Genomic DNA, 26,361 nt, shown 5'->3' with positions numbered 1-26,361 from the left:
ACCCCCGCGATGGAGGAGGGATTACTGTATTGCAATTTTAAATAATCCTAAAACAGGCTAATAACAGAGAGATTTCTAGAGTGGTACTCCTTATTCAAAAAACACTAAACACTAGAGTCTATTTTTTTGTTTCTGAAATATAAAACTTTCTAAATTCAACATATTATATATGTACTGGATTTAAATTCTGGAACACCTTTCTTTAAATTGCTGAACTTTCTATAAAAAATTAAAGCAAAACAAAACCTTGTGGCTACCTCCTTTATAGAAACTTCTCAGTAGCAAGAGGGCCAATATCTGGGCCTTACTTCTTACTGAGAACTGCCAGGCTGTGCCTAATTGGAACATTTTATGAAAGCTGCTGACACTGATTCATAGTAGTATATTAAAATTGGACGTGTTTGGGTAGTAGATTGTAGCAATTGTTGGCATTAATGCCACATGGATATTGCTTTTTGGGTTCAGATTCCACAGCTGGTCAATGTCTGTTTAGTATTCATATGTTCTATTCATGTCTGAATGGGATGTTCTACTTCAGCCAAGAAGTGCATGTTAAAATATCTGGTAACTCTAAATTGGTCCAGTGTAAATATGAATAGGACTTTAATGAATCCTATGCTTGTCTGATCCTTGTACTTGATGCTGGTGGGATAGGCTCTTCCTCCAAAAACACCAAATTACATTAAGCAAGTTTTAAATTCATATTAAAAATACTGTTTTATTTTGCCTGTTATTTACAGTACTATATATTTTATGGCCACCATGGGACACTCCAGCTCCCCAAACACATGACAGACACAGGCTTGGAAACACATTGCAAGCACACTAAGGCTTTTTATTGTGGGAAACTCTTTCTGCAATTGTTTCCCACACCACAACCAAGTAGAATAAAGATTGCACACAGCAACTCTGTAGTCTCCTCCCAGCAAGCGTTGTCCTTTTCCGCCCACTCTGGTTCCCAGAGTTGTGGCAGGCTGCTCCTTTTATGTTATCCTTGGAAATACTTCCGGTGTCCCAAAGGCATGGACCGGGAGCATTTCCAGGTAAGGCTGAAGCCCCACAAAGTAGGGCTCATTTGTCCCCACAGCACCCACAGAACCCAACAGGGGTGAGGCAAAGAACTCTAGTTCATATGTGGGAATTTGGGATGCTGCCACAACCCACGGGGTCTGTCATCTAGTGATCCAGGGGAAACAAAGCCCTGTGCAGACCCACCCTTCCACATTGGGGCCATTCTATGACAGGCAAGGTTTTTGGCTGTATCTCACTATATATATATAGTAATAAACGAAAGAGAATATCAAAGATTTGTGGCAAAAAGAGATAAAGTTATCACAGCGCCACTCCCTGGACCAGTGCAGAATTACCATCTTCAAAGCCCTTAAATTATCTCCTATGTGCATGCACATGAATACATAAAAACTATATATATATATATATATATATATATATATATATATATATATATATATATATATATATCCATCCATCCATCCATTTTCCAACCCGCTGAATCCGAACACAGGGTCACGGGGGTCTGCTGGAGCCAATCCCAGCCAACACAGGGCACAAGGCAGGGAACCAATCCCGGGCAGGTTGCCAACCCACCGCAATATATATTTATATATATATATATATATATATATATATATATATATATATATATATATATATATACATATATATATATAGTTAAGGTGGTTGAATATATGGCACAGCTTCAACCACCTTAACTAGAGGGAAAACATTCTGTTAGACAGCTTTAATTTTGTTATTAGTGTATATTAGAAGTGACAACAGTATTGTACTGGATACACACTGAAATTTAAAGAAAGCACAAAATGAAAGTGTATAAAATTGTATAAATTAGTAAATACAAGTAATTATGAAAATTAAGCTTTAAGTTTAAGAGATCTTCTAAAAACATTTTTATTTCTAAATCACAGATATGGATAGGTAAGATTTTTAAGTTAGATTTGTTATTAACAGTACAGTAATCCCTCCTCCATCGCGGGGGTTGCGTTCCAGAGCCACCCGCGAAATAAGAAAATCCGCGAAGTAGAAACCATATGTTTATATGGTTATTTCTATATTGTCATGCTTGGGTCACAGATTTGCGCAGAAACACAGGAGGTTGTAGAGAGACAGGAGCGTTATTCAAACACTGCAAACAAACATTTGTCTCTTTTTCAAAAGTTTAAACTGTGCTCCATGACAAGACAGAGATGACAGTTCAGTCTCACAATTAAAAGAATGCAAACATATCTTCCTCTTCAAAGGAGCAAACAAATCAATAGGGCTGTTTGCTTTTAAGTATGCGAAGCACCGCCGGCACAAAGCTGTTGAAGGCGGCAGCTCACACCCCCTCCGTCAGGAGCAGAGAGAGAGAGAGAGAGAGAGAGAGAGAGACAGATAAAAAAATCAATATGTGCCCTTCGTGCTTTTAAGTATGCGACGCACTGTGCTGCATGTCGCTTCACGAAGCAGCTGCACAGAAGGTAGCCATCGTGAAGATAATCTTTCAGCATTTATAGACGAGCGTCCGTATCGTCTAGGTGTGCGAACAGCCCCCCTGCTCAATCCCCCTACGTCAGGATCAGAAAAAGTCAGCGCAAGAGAGAGAGAGAGAGAAAAGTAAGCTGGGTAGCTTCTCAGCCATCTGCCAATAGCGTCCCTTGTATGAAATCAACTGGGCAAACCAACTGAGGAAGCATGTACCAGAAATTAAAAGACCCATTGTCCGCAGAAATCCGCGAACCAGCGAAAAATCCGCGATATATATTTAAATATGCTTACATATAAAATCCGCGATAGAGTGAAGCCGCGAAAGGCGAAGCGCGATATAGCGAGGGATCACTGTATTAGTTTGGTGTGTAAATCTATTCTTGTTTATGTTGTGTTTACAGTTCCCCTGGTTCAATGGGCCATAGAACATATTTAACCATATTAACACTAGAATTACCATAGCCTATGAAAAAACTCGTAGATCCGTCCCACCTTATATCGCTACTCACCTCTCCGTCTCTGTCTTTTGTCCTGTAAATGTGTGGATAAGCAGCAAACAGCAAGCAGCCTGCTATCACATCCCCCCACCCCACACAGTTTTCTCAGCTCAAGTCTGTTTACCTGCGTGTCAGTTGCTTAGAGTTGTATAGAGTGAGAAGTCAAGCAAAATGGCACCTTTTACAAATACTATATCGTTATTTGGAACAGTTGCATTTCATGTGTGTTCCGTGTCTACAACGATCTATGTAAACACATCGTTAAAACAGAAACATTTTTCGTGTTTTAGTAATAATTGACAAAATGTAGACATGAAGTGTATAATGTGTGAAGCCTGAATTCCAAATATCAAAGAAACACTTTCACAAAAGGTACAAATATAACAGAACAAGTGTGCTTCTGTTCAAGAATATAACTGCAGAAAAACAACCCGCGTTATAGTGCAACATTGACACATATTTGCTATGATTGCTTTGGTGGCGCAACGGTATCAGCTGTTGACTGGTAAGCTAAACTTCACGGGTTCGATCTCGGACAAGTCCATTTTGAGACTTTATGGGTTCGATCCTGGACAAGTCCATTTTGAGAAGTGAGCTGCACGTATTCTTACTATTTTAGAACAAAAACATACATTTGATTCCAGTCTGTAACAGCCGGTGTAATTTATGATACTTGTAAAGGTTAGCTTTGTTTTTTTTTTTAAATTCAGTTTTATTCTCTTAGCCGCGTTCATGATCCCAACATCCGACCCACCCCACCTCCCCCCGCATTTGACACTGCTGTTTTCACATAAAGACGCGCTATAACAATAAGTAAATAAATTAAGGTAAATAGGTAAATAACATTCGATCTGGCTCTTACATACAAAGTACAGCGACAGTGTATGTGCCCCAAAAAAAAGTCTAACTGCATTCTCATACCATTGCTTGCGTACTAAAGTATCAGCAGCCACTTTTCGTGGCATTAGGCATATTTTTTGAGCATGCCCTCTGCACTCTACTTGCACTCTACTTGTGACTTTACGCTGTCGGGAGTAAGTAAATAACTCAAGGTAAATAACATTTGATCTGGCTCTTATGTGAGTAACATATAAATGTTAATGTTTTGTGCACATGCACCGTCCTGTAGAGTCGCTTGCATACTGAAGAGTCTATAGCTGCAGGTGGAAGCTGCTCTCGCTGTACTTTGTATGTAAGAGCCAGATCGAATGTTATTTGCCTATTTACCTTTATTTATTTACTTACATCCTACAGCGTAAAGTCACAAGTAGTGTGCAGAGCTTCCCATGTACATATACAAAGTACAGCAATGGCAAAAGTGCATTCTTGCTCCGATGTAGAACAGTCATCATGATCTGAGTTGACCTCTGTTATAGCGCATCTTTATGTTAAAACAGCAGTGTCAAATGTGTGTGGGGACGTGTTGGGATTTTGAACGCGGCTGAGAGAATAAAAGTGAATTAAAAAAAAAAACCAAAGCTAACCTTTACAAGTATCATAAATTATACCGACTGTTACAGACTGGACTCAAATGTATATTTTTGTTCTAAAATAGTAAGAGTACGTGCAACTCACTTCTCAAAACGGACTTGTCCAGGATCGAACCCATAAAGTTTAGCTTACCAGTCAACAGCTGATACTGTTGCGCCACCAAAGTGATCGTAGCAAATGCGTGTCAATGTCGCACTCTAACGCGGGTTGTTTTTCTGCAGTTATATTCTTGAATAGAAGCACACTTGTTCTGTTATATTTGTACCTTTTGTGAAAGTGTTTCTTTGATATTTGGAATTCAGGCTTCACACATTATACACTTCATGTCTACATTTTGTCAATTATTACTAAAACATGAAAAACGTTTGTGTTTTAACAATGTGTTTACATAGATCATTGTAGACATGGAACACACATGAAATGCAAGTGTTCCAAATAACGATATGGTATTTATAAAAGGTGTCATTTTGCTTGACTTCTCACTCTATACAACTCTAAGCAACTGACACGCAGGTAAACAGACTTGAGCTGAGAAAACTGTGTGGGGTGGGGGATATGATAGCAGGCTGCTTGCTGTTTGCTGCTTATGAACACATTTACAGGACAAAAGATGCTGATGGAGAAGTGCGAAGAGATTTAAGGTGGGATGGATCTACGAGTTTTTTTCGTAGGCTTTGGTACTTCTAGTGTTAAGTAAATACCTTTTCATTAAATACTAAACTAGATAATTATTCATTTTACCCTAGAAGCAATGGCATCTGGACCACTGAAGGTAGTTTTGCATTTATATGACAAAAGCCAGTAACTAGATACAATTGTAATGATAGGACAGGATTCTAGTTGTTCTATAAGATTAGATTAGATTGGGGAAATTCAGATTCCTAAATCAACAGATTTTGTGCTTAAGACGTTTACTATTTTAGTATTTAAAATGTGCTTGATGTTTTGCTATGGAAAGTGAAATACAGACCTGCAGGATGTATCCTGTAAAATAACTTAAAGGACCCCGGTAACAGGAACCAAACATAAGGTGCATGTTTAATTAATCAATTAATTAACACGTCAATTTAAAATTTCAACTTACTTCAACTGAGTTTGTATGCTTAAATAAGAAATCCATATGTACAATGTGTGTTTGCTAAAATAAGTAAGATACAGCAGTCAACAGTGCTCACTCCAACAACGTATAGCTCAAAATTAAAAAACTATGTATATAGTCAAAATCTGAATTCTTTGATATTATTTTTTTCTACTATAACCACATTATTTCTGAGGGAGTTCTATGGAATATGTTTAGGGATTAAAAGTGATCCTTCAGTTGAAGTGTGAGAAACTTTTATGGAAAGATAAAGCACATGCTCTTCAGGGGCCTCATGTATAAATGGTGCATAAACAGCTCAGGAATAGGGTGGGGCCATACTCACTCACACACCAGCCTCTGTTCAAGTCACTCTACCTCTTGTGGGAAATACTTAATAGATTTAGATTTTTTTTCTATAATTTGCTTGAACATTCTTGTTGGTTTTGCAATTTCTCTCATCACGCTATGTATCATAGTTTGGTTGCAGCACTGATTTATTCATGAAATTTCCAAGAGACAGGCTGTGGGCCGAGGGGATGGGGTGGCAGGACCTCAGGAGTAGGGAACTTGGCAGGGCTATTCTCACTCACCCACCAGCCTCCGTTCAAGTCTCTCTACCTCTCAGCACATGTTGGAGTGTACTTTGCCTGCGCTTAGTTAGTGATACCTGTTTGTTCAACAGATATTATCATCTAGAGATTGTTAAAGAGTAAGACGTTTTTGAGAGAAAGAGATCTCAGTTATGTGTGTTTTAGAGGGTAGCTGATAATTTGCATAGATATCACGGCCATGTGCTCTTCTTCCCACATGGAGAATTTTCTCCCATCAGAGCTGAACACGATCAGATACAGTGCCAACATTTGCCAATGTTTGATGTTGGAGCGTATCTACCTCCTACTTGGCCAGAGATACCTTGCCAACCTTTTACATTTTTGGCAAAGAAATCACCAGCTGCATTCTCGCCCCGATAGCAAAACCAATAATATTGTATATCAAGAGGCCCTTGGATACAAAAAATATCAATATAAATTCTTCTCAATACAAATTATTACATTTTGATTTTTAAAATTTGTCCCGTTTCACTAGTGTGGGGATGGAGCCACAACAGGCAACAACTAGTACACACACACACACACACACACTATATATATATATATATATATAGTGTGTGTGTGTTCAATTTTGCCATTCAATCAAACACTCAAATCTTTAGGATGTGGGAGGAAAATCTGAGTAACTGAAAAATGCTAACAACATAAAAACTGCAGACAAAGGCTAACCACTTTAATTCTCTGGCACACCATTTCATAAAGTGTTTAGCAAAATTTTTCATTTTTTTACATGTTCAATAGACTTGGTGCTTGATCTGTCTTGTCTGATTGATGTTGCTTTTGCTAAATAATACACCTTTGATTCAATGGCATTTTACTGAAATTGAAAGTTGCGTACGCCCATTTCCACGCACACATCACAATGTATAAAAACTAAACTTAGTGTAAAGCCGCACACATTTTCACTCCAGCTCAGTTCCTGCACCCAGCGTCAAAGCAATGCTATTGTTCCTGTGTGGCTTCCCTTTCTTTCTTAGATCCACATCCCTGAAACGGCCTTATAAAATACACTGAAATTAACTGCATATCGTTTATTAGTTTAAGGCATCTGATTGTAATTAACTATTAACAATATAATGGTCCACAGAATGGCCAAACTATTCCAAATACTATAGCTGCTTTAGTGTTGTTACTCTCACTGCACCACTCGGAGTATTTATCCCACTGCATCTGAGTGTGGAATCACAGCTCTACTGCAGCTGATTGGAAAGAGAATTATCGATATACAGCATCAAGCACACACTGCCTCAGCCATGCGCACAGTCAATTTGAACTGCTCGCGGTTCAGAAACAGTTTCATCCCAAAAACTATAAACACACTTAATTAGTCCATCAAGTACTCCTGGTAGAAATGTTTGTACTTATAAGTACAATTACCTCACTGTAAACTTGAGCTACAGTTATAATATTGCACAACCTGAGCCACTGTATAAAGCATATATTTACATATGAAAGTCATTTTAGATTTCCAAGCGCTATCTTCTTGGAGCTCTTGATATCATTTTTAAGATGAAATGCAGCAAAGATGTTTATTACATTATACAAATAAAATTTTAACATAATTTAAATAGTCTATATTGCTAATAATTAAACATGTGAGGACATGGTGGACAGCGGTAGTGATGAGCTGGCACCCAATTCAGAGATTGTTCCTGCCTCACACTGTATGCTTGTTGGGACTGGCACGACCCTGGATGGATAGTTGGATAGATTAATTAAACATGTACTATGAAGATATTTCAATGTGCCTTAAAAGTTTTGAAGAATCTGTGTTCTCAGCTTACAGATGGCTTTACATCTATCACAGAGCTGATTGTGTGGCGATAAGTTACTTGGAGAGTGAAAAGTGAGGACAGGAATTGGAGGTTAGTATGTTTGAAAGAGACAGTACTGCTGCAATAAATTATTCCATCCAATTTCTGGATGGGGTGCCAGTTCTTCACTATCACTGTGCCACCGTGTTCCCATGTTTAATATATGCTTTAATTCCTATCATCATGAAAATTATATCAAGTGTACATATTAGTATTTAAATTGTTCAGCGAGCTGTGATATCATGAATGTAATGGATTCTGTGTCCTGTCGGAGGAAGAGAAAGCCAGTTTAAAAAGCATGTAGTGATTCACACACATAGAGCACATAGAACAACACATACAAAACAAAGCATTTAACCTGCTACTTTAGTTACAATGGGATTTGAGAAAGTAGTAAATTAAACAATTTTAAGATGAAGTTAATGACGTTCTAGTTTAATGACAGAATAAGCTACGTGATTAAAGTGAAATTTTGAGATTAAAGCTGACACTTCGAGCTCTTTTTTCCCCACTGTGTCCCAATTTTTTTCTTTTCTCTGTACCCTAATATGCTTCTATATGACACTCAGACGGTGGGCTACTACTCGCCTTTTCACGGCAACTTCGATATCTGACAACTTTGACAATTGTGCAACTTTGTGAACTTGAGCTTTCGAGTTTCTCCGACACTCTATGCCTTTCGATCAACTTCCTTTTGTTGTTTATACCACTGTTTAAACCAACAAATAGTACGTTTTTTTCCTTGCCTCCACTTGGTATTCAGTGAAATTCCTCTATTTTCCCTCATGCTTTTGCCATTGTCTTTTCACAGAACGCTGAGCTTAAGGTCTATTTATATTGACTTGCATACTCAGAGATGCGTAATTCTGGGAGGAGATGGGGTAGGACGGCAGACACATGCACTTGCGTTACTTTTCACGCACACCGGGATTTATGTATCAGAAGAATGTGGAAGTTGGCGTACACGCAGATTTATGCATCTGGATTTTTTTGTGGGTACACACATTTCCGCTTTTGTCCATACGCCATGTTTTAGTGTGAATTCTACGCACGGCATTATGCACGAGGCCCCAGGTCAGGTCAGGTTGGGGAGCATGCTCTGGCACAGTGCATTGCCATACCCACCACACAACGAAACAGCTCGGAATCCTGATTGGTAACACCCCAGGCAGACACGCGGTCCTGTCCCACCCCACAGAAATCATCTTTCTGCCGCAGCCAGGTGTTATGTGGGCATCCCCTTGGCCTGGTCCAGCCGGATCACCCTTGTGGAATGACAACACATGGCAGTAGTGCCACAACTGACGCTCCCTCACAATGCAGATAATGTGCATCATTTGAGACACCACAGTACAAAAGTTAAACCAGTGGTACCCAAGAATTCTCTGAAGAGACACAGTAATGAGTGAGTCCAGTTTTCATCTCAGGTCATTGGATAGCGTCCTAATGGTAGGGATATATTCTCCAATAGATGGGGATGATGAGAAAGCTGTTTATTTCAGCTAATTTTCAAGAATGATTTTTCTCTATTAAAAGTAAAAGTAGTAAAACTGCAGCACAAGGCAGATTTAATGCACCCTAACAGAATATACAGTAGCATCAAGTAAAGCAGTACTTACCTTGTAAGTATTTATATCAGGCTTTGGCATATTTTTGTGAATAAAAACTCTACTAGTTCACACTATACAGAATGGCACAATTTAAACATATGCCAAACATACACTGCTTCGCTTTGAAATACAAAACAGTGCCTCACTACACCAATAGGTGTGCGCATATTAAACAATATCTTAAAAGTCTTTTCATGTTATACTTGAACAGAATGTGGTGCCAACATTTAAATTGCATGTATCCATTCATTGCCTTAACTATTAATTCATTATATAATAATGCAAACCACCAAAGACTCTGGCATTGCAATTATGAAACTGCAAATTAAAAATTGCAGTTTCTTATACTGTATTTCTTAATTTTACTCAATTTATTTTTATTTGCTATGGTAAACAAAACCTTCCAAAAAAAAAAAAAAGAAATAATCCTGAAAAATATTCTCATATTTAGAAGATGCCCAAGAATTTGACCATGACCACAATTTCTCTTCAGTTTCTGGTATGCATCTCTTAAAGAATGTCTCTCTATGGTGCATTCCTTTATCTCCTGAAATTCTATATTTAGCTATTCTCTTTTATTATTTGCTATCAAATTTAAATTTAAGTTTTTGATATATATTAAGTCAAAAACTAAAACTCATACTCATTGATCATCTTAGCATGTACTGCATAAGTACCATAATTGAGTCTGCAGTATTCAACTCAGAATAAATGGTTATAATTATAGAATTAATTATATTAATTACTATAGCCACAAGGAAGCAGTACAAATTTCTCTGTATACTATATTGCGCATCTAATATATTAAAATAAAGCAGCAGATGTGTTCTGAGAAAAAAAAAAATTACTTCTCAGGCCCCAATCAACCATGTTGTGAAGATACTGAAGTAGTATGAATTGAACAGTAAAAAATATATATATATATTGTAATGGGCAGCTGGGATTCATACCTGGCTGAGACACCTTTGTAACGGAAGGACCGGGGGAAGGAGCATGCATGGGGCAATACCTCCCCCAGGACAACAGAGGGTAGCCACCCTGGTGTGCTACAGTGCCACAGGTTTGGAGCATGGAAGCTCAACCCTGCTGGGGCCCATGGCTACCACCAGGGGGCGCATGGAGAACAGCTGAGCCCTCCTCTGCAGGGATGCTGCCACACCTGTAAGTGCAGCCAGAAGGAGATCATGGAACACCTGGAGCACTTCCCGGTGTTTTATAAAAGAGTCCAGCTGCCACAACTCGGGGTAGACAGAGTTGGGAGGAGGTGGATGAAGCTTGCTGGGAGAGGAGTGAAGGCGATAGAGGAGGCGAAGAAGAAGAGGGGACTGTGTTTGCTTATTGGTGCTGTATTGACTGTGCTGTGAGCTTGGGGAATTGGGGGTAAGCGTTGCCCAAAAAAGTGTGTGTGCTGGACAGTAATTGTGCCTGCTTGTCTGTGTCGGGTAAGGTGGCTGGTACGCCCCAAGTGGTATATATATACTGTATATATATATATATATATATATATATATATATATATATATATGTATATATATATATATATATATATATATATATATATATATGTATATAAATCATCATGAACTAGTAGGAATCATAATTCATCAGACTTGCTCCTCACCCATGGCAGTTTCACCTGTAACTCAGTATGGTTATCAGCTACCATACATTAATCAATGACAAGGTCAAGACACAATGCACAAACAGGAATTATTGCATTAATAGTAAAAATGACAAATTTTTGTTCTCCATTAAAAAAAAATAGCAGAGTTATTAATGTTTTTGTATCCCATCCTTTTACAATGTTACAAACACACACAATGTCAGCTGTCATGATGACGTAATGATACACTCTTTGAACTCTGAAAGACTATAAAAACTTCCTGGCCATGAAAAAAAAACAATATATTGACAACAGAGAAAAAAGTGTGCTTAATGGGCCACTGCACCTGATAATAAATAATTCACACTGCATGGTGTACCTTGAATAATACTTAACCTATTTCTTACATTTCATACTTGGATTGGAATCTGCAATGTCTTTAAATGTTCCCCATTTTAATGGAATAGTTGATGAATTTGAAGTATAATGTACTCAAAATGTCCTTTTAAAATATTTTTAATGAAAACAATATAGTATACACAGCTAAATAAATGTGTTAAATTAATACTTTGTCAGCATAACTCTGTTTTAATTTTGGTGATTTTGTTGTGTAGTAGCAGAAGTATTTAGTATATTTAACAACAAATTAATATGCTCTCTCTCTCTCTCTCTCTGTATATATATATATATATATATATACAGTAATCCCTCCTCCATCGCGGGGGTTGCGTTCCAGAGCCACCCGCGAAATAGGAAAATCCGCGAAGTAGAAACCATATGTTTATATGGTTATTTTTAGAATGTCATGCTTGGGTCACAGATTTGCGCAGAAACACAGGAGGTTGTAGAGAGACAGGAACGTTACTCAAACATTGCAAACAAACATTTGTCTCTTTTTCAAAAGTTTAAACTGTGCTCCATGACAAGACAGAGATGACAGTTCTGTCTCACAATTAAAAGAATGCAAACATATCTTCCTTTTCAAAGGAGTGCAAAGCAAGCAGTCAAAAAAAAAATCAATACGGCTTTTTGGCTTTTCAGTATGCGAAGCACCGCCGGTACAAAGCTGTTGAAGGCGGCAGCTCACACCCCCTCTGTCAGGAGCAGGAAGAGAGAGAGAGAGAGATAGCGAGAGACAGATAAAAAAAATCAATACGTGCCCTTTGAGCTTTTAAGTATGCGAAGCTCCGTGCAGCCTGTCCTTCAGGAAGCAGCTGCACACAGCCCCCCTGCTCACACCCCCCTACGTCAGCGCAAGAGAGAGAGAAAAAGTAAGCTGGATAGCTTCTCAGCCATCTGCCAATAGCGTCCCTTGTATGAAATCAACTGGGCAAACCAACTGAGGAAGCATGTACCAGAAATTAAAAGACCTATTGTCCGCAGAAACCCGCGAAGCAGCGAAAAATCCGCGATATATATTTAAATATGCTTACATATAAAATCCGCGATGGAGTGAAGCCGCGAAAGGCGAAGCGCGATATAGCGAGGGATCACTGTATATTTATATATATATATATATATATATATATATATATATATGTACATTGTGGGGTACAGCCCGGACACAGATAGGTAGACATGATGTTTTCACCACACACGTTTATTTTACACTATATACAATGATCAAAGTGAGCACAAACCCAGTGCCGCAGCACCAAGTCACCCCTTAAGTCCTGGGGCCTGTAGCAATATAATGGTCCAGGGAATAGCCATAATATTCCAAATACCATAACTGCTTTAGCGTTGTTACGCTCCCTGCATCTTCTTCTTCTTTCAGCTGCTCCCGTTAAGGGTTGCCACAGCGGATCATCTTTTTCCATATTACTCTCACTGCACCACTCGGAGTATTTATATCACTGTATCTGAGTGGGAAATCACAGCAGCAGCTGATCGGAAAGAGAATGATCGGTATACAGTTTGAAGCACACACTACCTCAACCACGGCAAAACGCATCAAAGCCATTCCTGTACGGACCTCGCGTTTCAGAAACAGTTTCATCCCAAGAACTATAAATGCACTCAATCAGTCCATCAAGTGCTCCTTGTAGAACTGTTTGTACTTATAAGTACAATTACCTCACTGTAAACTTGCACTACAGTTATAATATTGCACAACCTGCGCCACTTTATAAAGCGCGTATGATGACGATATAATTTTTAAGATGAAATGCAGCAAAATATGTTGCTTATACTATACAGATAAAACTTTAACTTTATTTAAATAATCTGTATTGTTAATAATTAAACATGTGAGGACACGGTGCCGCAGCGCTAGCTAGTTCACGGATAGCTCCTGCCTTGCGCTGTATTATTGCTGGTGCTGACGGAACACTGGAAGGATAGACAGATAGAGTAATTAAACATGTACTACGAAGATATTTCAATGTTCCTTAAAAGTTTTGAAGAATCGACGTTCTAAGCTTACAGATGGCTTAACGTCTATTACAGAGCTGAATGTGTGGCGATTGGGTATTTGGAGAAAGAAAAGTAAGGACAGGAATTGGAGGTTAGTACTTTTGAAAGAGACAGTACTTCTGTAATAAATTATTTCATCGAAGGTCGCACATGGCGCAGCAAGCCTCTTGCGTGAGATATGAACAATCTCTGTGCCACCGTGTTCCCATGTTTAATAACATGCTTTTATTGCTATCATCATGAAAAAGATATCACGTATACATCTCAGTATTGTAATTATACAGAGAGCTGTAATAAATATCATGAATGCAATGGATTCTGTGTCCTGTCGGAGAAAGAGAAAGAACGGAAGCACGTAGTGATTCATACACATAGAGCACATAGAAGATCAAATACAGAACAAAGCATTTAAAGTGCTACTTGAGAAACTAGTAAAATAAACGATTTTAAGATGAAGTTTATGATGTTCTACTTTAATGACAAAATGATTAAAGTGGAAATTTCGAGATTAAAGTTGACATATCGTGCTTTTTTCCCCACTGTGTGCCTATTTTTTTTCTCTGTAACCTAATAAGCTTTCATATGACACTGAGACGGTCCACTACGAGTCGCCTTTTCAGGGCGACTTTGATATGTGACTTCTTTTTTATTTCGGGCACTGTGTGACTTTGTGAACTTGAGCCTTCGAGTTTCTCCGACACTCTGTCACTCGATCAACTTCATTTTGTTGATTATACCACTGTTTAAACCAACAAATAGTATGTTTTTCCTTTGCCTCCACTTGGTATTTGCTGAAATTCTTATATTTTCCCCCGTGCTTTTCCCATTGTCTTTTCACAGAAGGCTATTTATATCGATTTGCATATTCAAAGAGGCGTAATTCTGGGAGGAGTTGGGGCGGGACAGAATGCGCGTGCACGTGCGTTACTTTTCATGCTGATCAGGATTTATGTAGTGGAAGAACGTGAAAGTTTGCGTGCGCACAAATTCCTGCATCTGGATTTTTCTGTGCGTACGCACATTTCCGCTTTTGTGCTTACGCTATGTTATAGTGTGAGTTCTACGCACGGCGTTATACATGAGGCCCCTGGTCTTTCACAATGCCTTTCACTGTCTCTGGTCTGCCTCCACTCCTCTCCTCCAAGCTCTGTCCTTTTCCACCTAACTCCAGCTCGAATGGAGGGAGGTGGCCCCTTTTATGCACACCCGGATGGGCTCCAGGTGCTTCCCGACACTCCTCCGCCGACACTCCCCTGTGTGGTGGAAGTGCCGGCTGTGCACCCAGAGGGACTCCGGGTGTCCTCAATCCTCTTCCCCCCAGTGGAAGTGCTGAGGTTCAGGGCTCCCAAGGCATCGGGGCGCCCCCTGGCGGTGACCACAGGCCCCTACAGGGTTGGGCTTCCAAGCCCTACAGCCGTGGTCCCCAACACAACCAGGGCGGTCGCCCCCTCGTGGTCTGGAGGAGGCCAAAGCCCTCCTCTGGTCCTCCTGGGCGTCCCGGCTGGGTACCACCCCCAGATTTTATTGTGGGAAACTCTGCTCTATAAGTGTTTCTCACCACCAACACAAGTACTGTTAAGCACAGTAAGCTAAACTAATGATTAAGAAATGGAAAAAGTATGGAAGAGCTGTAATTCTGCCTAGAGTAGCCATCCACAAAAACTAAGTGATCGTGCCAGAAGAAGACTAGTGAGGGAGACCACCAAGAGACCTATAACAACATTGAAGAGTTTTCAAGCTAGTGGGTAAGATTGAAGAGACATTGCATATGATAACTGTTAACTGGTTGATTCACCAGTCATAGCTTCACAGGACAGTGTTAAAGAGAAACCTACTGTTAAAAAACACACTTAACATCTCAACTAGAGTTTGCCAAAAGGCAAACAGGAGACTCAGCTGGAAAAAAGATTCTATGATCTAATGGAACCAAAACTAAATACCAAATGTGAACACTGCACATTATCAAAAATTAATCATCCCTAACATAAAGCATGGTGTTGCTAGTATCATGCTGTGGAAATGCTACTCTGCAGCAGGCAGTGGGGGGCTTGAAATAATGCAGCAAAAATAAAAGGAAATCCTGGAAGAAAACCTGATGTAGTCTGCAAGAAATCTGCCCCTTGGGAAAACATTTTTTTACAACAAGAAAATTATCTCAAGCATGAAGCCAAAGCTAAACAGACATGGCTTAAAAACAGCAATGTTAATATCCAGGGTTGGCCAGGTCTGAGCCCAGATCTCAATTTAACAGAATTTCTGAGTGGACTGGAAAAAGGCTCTTCACTCACAATCCTCCTTCAGCCTAACAGAACATGAATAGACTTGCAAAGAGAGATTGAGAAAACTTTTAGTGCACCAGATGTACAAAGCTGATAGAGACCTGGGAAGACAGACTCAAGGCTGAAATTATTACCAAAGGTGCATCTACTAAATACTGCCTGCATGGGGTTGAATACATATGCAGTCAGTTATTTTGTGTTTTATATTTGTAATTAATGTAGATCACTTTGCAGACATCTGGGGCCTCATGTATAACGCCGTGCGTAGAACTCACACTATAACATGGCGTAAGCACAAAAGCGGGATTGTGCGTACGCACAGAAAAATCCAGATGCAGGAATCTGTGCGCACGCATACTTTCACGTTCTTCCACTACATAAATCCCGATCAGCGTGAAAAGTAACGCACGTGCACGCGCCTTCTGTCCCGCCCCAACTCCTCCCAGAATTACGCCTCTTTGAATATGCAAATCAATATAAATAGCCTTCTGTGAAAAGACAATGGGAAAAGCACAGGGGAAAATATAAGAATTTCAGCGAATACCAAGTGGAGGCAAAGGAAAAACGTACTATTTGTTGGTTTAAACAGTGGTATAATCAACAAAAGAAAGTTGATCCATTGACAGAGTGTCGGAAAAACTCGAAAGATCAAATTCACAAAGTTGCACAGTGCCCAAAATAAAAAAGAAATCACATATCAAAGTCGCTGTGAAAAGGCGAGTCGTAGCCCACCGTCTGAGTGTCATATGAAAGCGTATTAAGGTACAAACAAAAAACATAGGCACACAGTGGGAAAAAAGCACGAAATGTCAACTTTAATCTCGAAATTTCCACTTTAATCACGTAGTTTATTTTGCCATTAAAGTAGAACATCATAAACTTCATCTTAAAATCGTTTATTTTACTAGTTTCTCAAGTAGCATGTTAAATGCTTTTTTCTGTGTTTGATCTTCTATGTGCTCTATGTGTGTGAATCACTACATGCTTCCGTTCTTTCTCTTTCTCCGACAGGACACAGAATGCATTACATTCGAGATATTACAGCTCTCTGAATAATTAAAATACTGAGATGTATACGTGATATCATTTTCATGATGATAGGAATGAAAGCATGTTATTAAACATGGGAACACGGTGGCGCAGTGATTGTTCATATCTCACGCAAGAGGCTTGCTGCACCATGTGCGACCTTCGATGAAATAATTTATTACAGAAGTACTGTCTCTTTCAAACGTACTAACCTCCAATTCCTGTCCATGCTTTTCTTTCTCCAATCGCCACACAATCAGCTCTGTAATAGACGTAAAGCCATTTGTAAGTTTAGAACGCCGATTCTTCAAAACTTTTAAGGAACATTGAAATATCTTCGTAGTACATGTTTAATTATTCTATTCGTCTGTCCTTCCAGTGTCGCGTCAGCACCAGCAAGAATACAGCGCAAGGCAGGAGCTATCCTTGAACTAGCTATATGCTGCGGCACCGTGTCCTCACATGTTTAATTATTAACAATACAGATTATTTAAATGAAGTTAAAGTTTTATGTGTATACTATAAGCAACATATTTTGCTGCATTTCATCTTAAAAATGATATTGTCATCATACGCACTTTATAAAGTAGCGCAGGTTGTGCAATATTATAACTGTAGTGCAAGTTTACAGTGAGGTGATTGTACTTATAAGTACAAACAGTTCTACAAGGAGCACTTGATGGACTGATTGAGTGCATTTATAGTTCTTGGGATGAAACTGTTTCTGAAACGCGAGGTCCGTACAGGAAAGGCTTTGACGCTTTTTGCCGTGGTTGAGGTAGTGTGTACTTGAAACTGTATACCGATAATTCTCTTTCCGATCATCTGCTGCTGTGATTCACACTCAAATACAGTGATATAAATACTCCGAGTGGTGCAGTGAGAGTAATATGGAAAAAGATGATCCGCAGTGGCAACCCTTAACGGGAACAGCAAAAAGAAGAACAAGATGCAGTGAGCGTAACAACGCTAAAGCAGTTATGGTATTTGGAATACTATGGCTATTCCCTGGCCCATTATATTGCAGCAGGTTAATTACAATCAGATGCATTACACTAATAAACAATATGCAGTTAATTTCAGTGTATTTATAAAGCCGCGTCAGGAATGTGGAGCTAAGAAAGAAAGGATGAGCACACAGGAACAGTAGTTTGACCATTCTGTGGACCATTATATTGTTACAGGTTAATTACAATCAGATGCATTAAATTTATGAACGATATGCGGTTAATTTCAGTGTATTTGATAAAGCCGCCGCCGTGGATGTGGATCTAAGAAAGAGTAACCACACAGGAACAGTAGCACTGCTTTGACGCTGGGTGCCGCCAGTCTGCAAAACCGAGCGGAAAAATTGAGTACGCCAAGGTATGAGTTACCGTGGAAATGTGGGTGGCTTTACACCAAGTTTAGGTTTTATACATCGCGATTTGAGCGTGGAAAGGTTCGTACGCAACATTTCTGTGCGTACGCACCGTTTATACATGAGGCCCCTGTTTTCACTTTGACATTAAAAACTCTTTTTCTGTTGATAAGAGTCAAAAAAGGCAAATTAAACCTATAGTGACAATGCTGAAAAATAATAAAATGTGAAAACGTTCACGGGTGGATACTTTCTATACTCAACTTATACAGTAAAACAAATATATTAATTATAAAGATGACTCTACTCAGGATGTCAAAGTTAGAGCTATGTCCATAAGATTGTCGCACTGCACAAGTCAACGTACCACAGACAATTTCCTTCTCTCACCTTCCTCCCATCCTTCCTCCCATCCTTCCTCCCACCCTTTCTTTCTTTCTTTCTTTCTTTCTTTCTTTCTTTCTTTCTTTCTTTCTTTCTTTCTTTCTTTCTTTCTTTCTTTCTTTCTTTCTTTCTTTTTTTTGTTTGGAACACATACAATACAGAATTTGTTAACTGAGCAATTTAATACAGACTTTCCACATTGTTCTAGAAAGTAATATAAAATGATATTTATTTTCAGAATTCAATGACCTTTCCTTATAATATGACACTTAAACTCTGTTCCCTTAAACAGTCTGAAAACATATGACGATTTAAAAGTAAAAAAATCAATTGCATCAGCCAAATTACTCCCACGGCTAGCAGATTTATATCAGATGGCAGATGCCAGCTGGAACATCTGTACTTGAACTGAAAATCAGCTGGTGATTATAAATGAAATGTTAGATAATTAAAAAGTCACCACTTTTGTTAAACTTGCAAAATACAGCTAAAGTTGTACAGCAGCACAAAGTCAGAATTATATTATGATAATAAATCTTATGTTTATAACAGACTCTTAACTTCTGAACACTGTGAATTACTTTCTCATTTTACATTAGCTCACTGTAATCATGAGTACCTATAAAGTGCCATGACTTCTATTTGTTGTCATAAAAAGGTTATATTGAATGAAGTGTGCTTTGGGAGAGAAGTGTATCTTGGCTTGAGGAACACACAGTTTACTACACAACATAATGAATTCTACTGCAATGGTCAAAACTGACTTTGATGGCTAACAGTTGCCCAACTTTATGTTGTTGGTGTAAGTAAGAGTGACAGATGGTGAATTAATTAGACAAAAAAAACATATTTGCAATACTTTATGCATTTAATAATGGATAAAGATTAGAAAGATGAGTCATTCAGTCTAAGACTAGTATTTTAAGATTTAATACCCCAAATTGTCTTATCTTTCATGGTGTCATGCGCTGATAGAATGCTGATTCTGGGAGATTTTAACATTCATGTTCGTTGTCCGACAAAACTGCTGGTTAATGGTTTTTTAAGACTTGTGGATTCTTTTAATTTCACTCAAGTGGTGTCAAGTCCCACACACCAGGGAGGACATACATTGGACTTAGGTCTAACACTTGGCATTTTGCAAATAACCTTGAGATCTCCAATGTCGGTATTTCTGATCATTTTGCAGATGTTTTTGAAATTAAGTTTTTGTGTCCACCCTTCAATTTCACTAAACCACAGCAATTTTCACAGTGTATAAAAGCTGGCACAGTGCGGAAATTCTATGATATTTTTTCTGACAATCATTTACCCTTGGTGTTAGAAGCCCTCTCTGTGTGTCAGGATATTACTGATATAGTTAAGCTTCTCGATCTCACTTGTACGGATACTCTGGTAGTGTAGTGGATCTGGTCGCACCCTTAAAGTTAAGGAGAGCTAAGGAAAAAGCCAGTGTTCAGCCCTGGCTAAATAAGGCCACTCAGACATGAATGCAGGCAGGCTGAACGGAGGTGGAAAAAGGACAAACTGCAGGTCTCTTATGAAATTCGTAGAACTCGCTGGAAGTCCTATCAAGAAGCTGTGAGATCAGCAGCATCACATTTTTTATTGTGTTTAATTGCGAATGCTACCTTGAGACCTAGGGTGCTGTTTAGCACCATTAACACTCTCTTAACCCCACCTGCCAGCAGATTCCCTGACAGTACGCCTGAGACCTGTGAGCTTTTCCTTAATTATTTTATAAATAAAATTCAAGCCATTCATTCCAGCATTATTCTTCCAAGTTTTGACAACTGTGGGAAGACACCAGTCACTCTAAGGCCAATGCACAGCCAGTTTACTTCCTTTCAACCTATTTGTTCTTCTCAGCTAGCTGATATAATCCTGCATATGAAACCTTTCAATTATCCGCTAGATATCTTTCCTGCACGCCTATTTAAAGATACTTTTAGAGTGTTTAGTCCAATTGTGTTGGCTATTATTAACAACTGTCTAAAATCCGGGATAATGCCAGACAACTTTAAATATGCAATTGTTCAGCCTTTGCTGAAGAAGCCCACACTTGATCGTACAGCTTTTTCAAACTATAGGCCTATTTCTAAGCTCCCATTTCTGTCCAAAATTATGGAGAAAGTGGTTTCTTTGCAGTTAATTTCATATCTGGAGGATAACGATGTATGTGATGTGTTTCAGTCAGGTTTTAAAAAACGTCATAGTACTGAATCGGCTCTGCTGAAGGCAACAAATGATATTCTATTAACTTTGGACTCTGGCTCTTTTGCAATCTTGGCCTTGCTGGATCTCAGTGCGGCATTTGGCACAGTGGACCATGGAGTTCTGTTAAAATGGCTTGAGGATGAAGTAGGCATTCAAGGCTGTGCACTGAAATGGTTCGTGTCCTACCTGAAAGGGAGATCTATGTCTGTTAACATAGATGGTAATTTCTCTCAGCCAGCTCCTCTCACACAAGGCGTCCCTCAAGGTTTTATCCTGGCTCCACTTCTATTTCCACTTTATCTGCTCCCCTTGAGGGCCATCTTTTACAAACATGATGTCGCGTATCATTGTTATGCTGATGATATGCAGCTGTACCTCAAAGTTAGTTCTGACATCACTTCATCTGTAAAAAAGCTGTTGATATGCTTTGAGGATATTAAATATTGGATGGCACAAAATTTCTTGCATTTAAACAAAAATAAAACAGAAGTCACTATTTTTGGTCCTACCACATCTGCAGTTGAAATCGGCATGCACTTAAGAACCTTTGGTAGCAATGATTCATAATGATGTCAGAAACCTAGGTATCATCTTTGAGTCATCTCTAAGTTTTGAGAAACAAATCTCCATGGCAGTAAAGTCCAGTTTTTACCAACTGAGGCAAATTTCTAAACTAAAAACCTTTCTATCACAGAAGGATTTGGAAACAGTCATTCATGCCTTTATTACATCTCGACTAGATTATATGTGGATCTGCCAAAATCTGCACTAATGTGCCTTCAGCTGGTTCAGAACGCGGCAGCTAGATTTTTGATTGGGTCAAGAAAAAGGGATCACATTTCCCCCATTTTAGCCTCTCTCCACTGGCTACTGGCGAGGTGTCACATTGATTTTAAAATCTTGTTTTTTGTTTTTAAAGCCTTGCATGGTCTTGCTCCCGAATATATCTGTGACCTTCTTCACCCCTTTGTGCCACCAAGAGCACTGAGGTCATCTGGACGACTGCTCCTTGTAGTGCCAAGATCTCAGATAAAGTCTAGGGGAGACAAAGCTTTTTCAGTTGTTGCTCCTAGGCTTTGGAATGACTTGTCTCTGCATATCAGGTCTTCATCCTCGATCGAGGTTTTTAAAAGTCATCTTAAGTCCTACTTGTTTTCTTCTGTCTTTCATTGTATATGATGGGATTGTGGTGGATGTTACAATTGGTTGTTTTATTAATCTGATTTTGCATGATTGTTTGTATTGTGTCTATTTTAATGCTTTTTTGTACATCACTTTGGCGCAACCTCTATTGTTTTAAATGTGCTTTTATAAATAAATAATCTAAATAATCTAATCTAAATCCATTTTTAGCAGGCATAATGGATACAGGACCTCAATTTAAACATTTTGTACCCAGAAGTAAAACTCAGTACAGCATATGTCACTGGTGACCCCCACACTGAATTTGATGGGAACCAAAGAGGTGACTGTGTGTTTAAGAGCAGGGACAAAAAGAACACCATTTGATCAGTGAAGACAGAGACCAGGTTAGAGAAATAGCATGATTTCAAAAGGGGATGATACTGTGATCATTGTGACTGCTTAAAAGGATTAGCAGCCCAGGGATAGTTTTTGCTACCTGATCCTTTAAACAATATCAGTGCTTAGAGGTCCAGGAAAAGCATCAAAGCCATCAGAAGGCATTCTTTTCCAGGGGTAACTTTTGACTGTTTGTGTATGTTTCCTCCTGTCTTAAGGCCAGTTTATACTTCACTCTCAGAACGTGTATGTGTCACGGCTGCCACACATTCCCAGCGCTCATTTGACGCATCATCTGAGCATGTCCTCAGAAATTAATGCGACACGTATGCAAGTTGTGGTACTAATAAAAAATAGGTGGGAGCAGTGTGATCAAGTCAGAACGTGACTTCAAAATCTCTGTTTACTATCAATATGTGACAGAAAGCAGATTCTACAGGATCGATGTGCATGCTTCAATGTTTGATGAATTGTTTGATGTGGTGAAGCAAAATGCTGACATACAAATGTATTTGTGATGCTTTTATATTCAAGCAACGCATATTCCCCATCGTAATGACACAATACATTTTAAAGGTCTCACTGCACTTACAATTTACAATACAATACAATTTATTTTTTGTATAGCCCAAAATCACACAAGAAGTGCCGCAATGGGCTTTAACAGGCCCTGCGTCTTGACAGCCCCCCAGCCTTAACTCTCTAAGAAGACAAGGAAAAACTCCCCAAAAAAAACCCTTGTAGGGAAAAAATGGAAGAAACCTTGGGAAAGGCAGTTCAAAAAGAGACCCCTTTCCCAGGTAGGTTGGGTGTGCAGTGGGTGTTAAAAAGAGGGGGTCAATACATTACAGTACAATACACAGAACAGAACAAATCCTCAATATAGTATAAAAATAAAAATTTTAGAAGTACGGAGTAGAATTGAACAGTATATATCACATAATATGATTTGGATTTATTTAGAGTCCTGGAGACCTGATTCATCAAGCTGCCTCCCCCATTTGGCCATTCCACAGCTGAAATAGCACTAATCCAATAAAAGGACCCCTCTTTCCCACGATTCCTGTGATCGTCCATCAGGGATGACTTTACCTTTGGCAGGCAAAACAATTTGGCAGGTGGGCCGTGGCACCAAGTGCCACATTTGAGTACCGAGAAGAGAAACAGAATAGGTGAGGGTTAGTATCAAATTAGAACTATCATGTTACTTATGTTTTAGTGCTAATGACTAACAACAGAGATGCAGTCTATACAGTAAATCAGCAGCTCTAGTCAGGATATGATAAACTGAAGTAGTGAGTCTTCAGCCGGGATTTAAAAGCTGAGACCGAAGGGGCATCTCTTATAGTAGCAGGCAGACCATTCCACAGTTTAGGGGCCCTGTAACTAAAAGCTCAACCTCCCACCGTTATTTTATTAATTCTTGGAATCATAAGCAGACCAGCATTTTGAGATCTTAATGTGCGCTCAGGTTTGTAAGTCATGATAAGTTCAGACAAGTAAACCGGACCTTGGCCATTTAATGCTTTATATGTTAAAAGAAGGATTTTGAAATCCGCCCTAAACTTAACCGGGAGCCAGTGTAAGGATTTAAGAACTGGAGTTATGTGTTCACATTTTTTTTGTTCTTGTAATAATTCTTGCAGCAGCATTTTGGATTAACTGGAGGCTGTATAAAGAACAGTTTGAACATCCAGTGAACACCGCATTGCAGTAGTCAATCCTACTAGAGATAAATGCATGAACACTTCACAACAGCATCAGAATGTATGACACTGTATTTGAGCCACAGAGAAAAAAATTAGGGAAACATTGAAAAGGTCTATTTTCAGCTTTAATCTCAAAATGATCATTTTAATCTTGTAGTTAATATTATCTTTAAAGTAGACCTTCATAAATGTTATCTTAAAACCGACCCAATTGTTAATCGCTAAGTGCTTCTGGGAATTCCTCCTGAACTGACAGCAACAGCAAGCAGCAACTGCCACACAAAACATATTAAATGTATAATATTCCAGCTCTCTGCACATTTAGAATCCTTAAATTTATATTACATTTTACAGATAAATTGTTAACTTCACTTAAATAATCCATCCATCCATCCATTTTCCAACCCGCTGAATCCGAACACAGGGTCACGGGGGTCCGCTGGAGCCAATCCCAGCCAACACAGGGCACAAGGCAGGGAACCAATCCTGGGCAGGGTGCCAACCCACCACAGGACACACACAAACACACCCACACACCAAGCACACACTAGGGCCAATTTAGAATCACCAATCCACCTAACCTGCATGTCTTTGGACTGTGGGAGGAAACCGGAGCACCCGGAGGAAACCCACGCAGACACGGGGAGAACATGCAAACTCCACGCAGGGTGGACCCGGGAAGCGAACCTGGGTCTCCTAACTGCGAGGCAGCAGCGCTACCACTGCGCCACCGTGCCACCATCACTTAAATAATGAATACTGTTAATAATTACACATGTGGGGGTGGCAGAGTGGCAGCGCTGCTGCTTCATAGGGAATCACGTTCCTGGCGTTCCCTGCCTGGAGTTTGCATGTTTTCTTGGTGGGTTTCCACAGTGTGCTCTGGTTTCCTTCCAAAGACATGAAGGTTTGGGGATTTGGTGATGCTAAAATGATGGTAATATATGTGTGCATTTGTATTCACCTTGCAATGACCTGTATTTACATTTTTGGCCAAGCGTAATCTCTCAGATTATTTCAGGGTTGTTTACATTCAATTTTCCAATTTGTTATAACACATGAATAGCCTCTATAGTTATTCTTAGTTTTGAGTCATCTAGTGTGCACCAAGATAGCAATTTATTTAAAACCATAATATGATAGTTTACTTTATGAAATGAAAATGTGTAGGCCAGGGCCACAGTGACTGAGGCATTTGGTTCCAACCCAATAGCTTAATTTGAAGTCAATTCTTAATAATAATAGAGCTTGTTGTTTAATTTTATGTTTTCACTCTCTTATGTCAGGTCATTCTTACGTTGTAGGTTTTCCTTTCCAAGTATATTATCAAATTTATTTTGGGCCAAACAGATTGGTAATTTCACAGTCTTACTTTTTTCACATTCATTTCTTTCCAGATGTTTTATGTAAAAAATGCTTAATAATGACAGGTGTTAATGGTACCAAGTCAGATGGAAATGCAAGTCACACGGGATTGACTTTCTGAATTTAAGATAAGACTACTCTAGACCAATGAATGAGGAGGAGAGGCAGACCCTCAGTTCAAGAAGTTCAATCCATTTCCTGTAAGTAATGTGTGCTGATATTTCCAAAAATATTAAGTTATTAATAATTTAGTAAAAAGTGCATGTGTTTTGCACATTTTGAGAATATGAAACTCAAGTAACATGACATTTTTTTTTCCATTAACGTTTGTCGCATCTTTTGCCGCAGTTCAGCATTCGCCACCATTGGCTTGTCTTATATCATACACTTTTTTTTTATCTCTGTTCTGCAAGAAAGATTAAAATTTTTTCTTGCCCATCACTACAAACTACATGGGGTAAGTAACATATGAAAAAAAGATATTTTTGGATGGAGAATTCCTTAAAGGGACATCATTATCGTCCAAACCAATTTCCTAATCAGAAATCAATTCTTGATGTTCATGAAACACAGCATTTAATTAAATTGCTTCTTATTGTTCTCAGTACATACCAGATAATTCCAAAACTGTTCTTTCTCTTTTTTCTAAGAGCACCATCTAATTGTTTTGTGGACCAGAGCAGATCGCAACTTCTCAGGTTTAGCTATTAGCTGACTCATTACTATTACTATTTGGCTGTTGGTTACTTTGTAGCTTTCCAAGTAAACCTTACCTAAAACTATACTTTTACTTGAATTTGACTTATGAAAAAAGACATGGTTGGAAGTGTTGTCAGATGGCAAGAAAAGAATAGGTCCCACCCAAGGAAA

The sequence above is a fragment of the Erpetoichthys calabaricus genome, chromosome 3, assembly GCF_900747795.2.
Source record: "Erpetoichthys calabaricus chromosome 3, fErpCal1.3, whole genome shotgun sequence".
Taxonomy (NCBI): domain Eukaryota; kingdom Metazoa; phylum Chordata; class Cladistia; order Polypteriformes; family Polypteridae; genus Erpetoichthys; species Erpetoichthys calabaricus.
This window is presented reverse-complemented; position numbering follows the sequence as displayed.